The sequence below is a fragment of the Arachis ipaensis genome, chromosome B05 (genome assembly GCF_000816755.2).
Source record: "Arachis ipaensis cultivar K30076 chromosome B05, Araip1.1, whole genome shotgun sequence".
Taxonomy (NCBI): domain Eukaryota; kingdom Viridiplantae; phylum Streptophyta; class Magnoliopsida; order Fabales; family Fabaceae; genus Arachis; species Arachis ipaensis.
In genome coordinates this window covers 1,059,942-1,061,271 of record NC_029789.2, presented here as the reverse complement: position 1 = coordinate 1,061,271, position 1,330 = coordinate 1,059,942, and positions in this window count along the sequence as shown.

The following is a 1,330-nucleotide window of genomic DNA, read 5'->3' as shown; positions in this document are numbered from 1 at the left end:
TATTGATTTATTTTATTTACATATAAAAAGAAATTCTAAATAAAGAGGAATTTCTCAACAAAAAGTTACCGGGGAATAGTTTTTTTTTTTTAACTAACTTCTGACAGAATTCAGAAAAGAAAATCTCGTGAAGGCTAGTTTTGAGGCCTAAAATGTAGTTGATCCTCATCTACTACAATTGTTACAATTTCAGATCAGATGAGGGATCTGATGTTTTTTCCATTTTTTTCATGTTTTTTATAACACTAAAGATAAATATTCTGTTTTTTATTTTTTATTAATTATTTTAAAAAGAAATGTATATAAAAATGGTGTATATAAATTTAACAAAAAATCCAGGTGGAGTGTGTGATGATGTCACTAGCACTGACCACTGTCCAACTCCTCATTTTTCCTTAAGATACTAAGTTAATGGATCTCTCATCTTATAAACTTCTCATTCTTTCTTGTTTTTTATGATATGAGACTAACTTTAACACTTCTCACACTTGCAACATTAACACAACTTCCATCGAAGACCAACCATGTTGATTATGATTTTGATATTTAGAAGGCGTGAAAATGAGCGAGTAATCTAGTGACCCCTCCAAAAAAAATTCTCATCATTGATTGGAATCTCAGTACCATAGAAACTTGTAAAAAGCATCAACACTACCAATAATAATAATAATAATAAAAATGTTCATCATTGATTGAAAGAGTTGACTTGTAGCTTGTAGGAATGGCCAAACCTTTCCTTGCTCCTTTTCTTCTACGTTACATATTTTTTTAGGTTCAGAATAATTGTGGCCATGACTTTTATGATATTAATTAATTAATATTGTTAAGATGAAGAAGCGACTCTTTCAGCCTTAGGAGGGTATCTTCAATGGGCAAACGCCTTGGACCATGCCTTAGACCTTTTCTTTGTAAAATATATTTTTTTATACCTAAACAAAATATCTTAAATAGTGTATGTAGACATGGAAAGAGTCAAGGCTTCAAACATGTTTATAGTCCTCTACCTTATGAACCTCAATATATAAAGTTATACAGGACTTGATAGGTATTATTAGTAATTACTGTTGCACTATGGTGTCATAGGCAAAAAGGTATGGAACATTATTTCTCAAAGTGTTCCATTTTATTAGTACAAAATGAAGCAACATTAGAGAAAATATAGTAGAATAGTCTCTGCTTTAAAGACTAAAGAGACTAACGTGGATACTATTATTGTCACAAAGGCCAAACCAAATAATGGAGGGCTATGTCAAAATCTGTGATCCTCTCTTCTCTCTTTAATTCTTCCCTAACCATGCCAATCAAAATTACAAAGGGAATGTGACTCGGA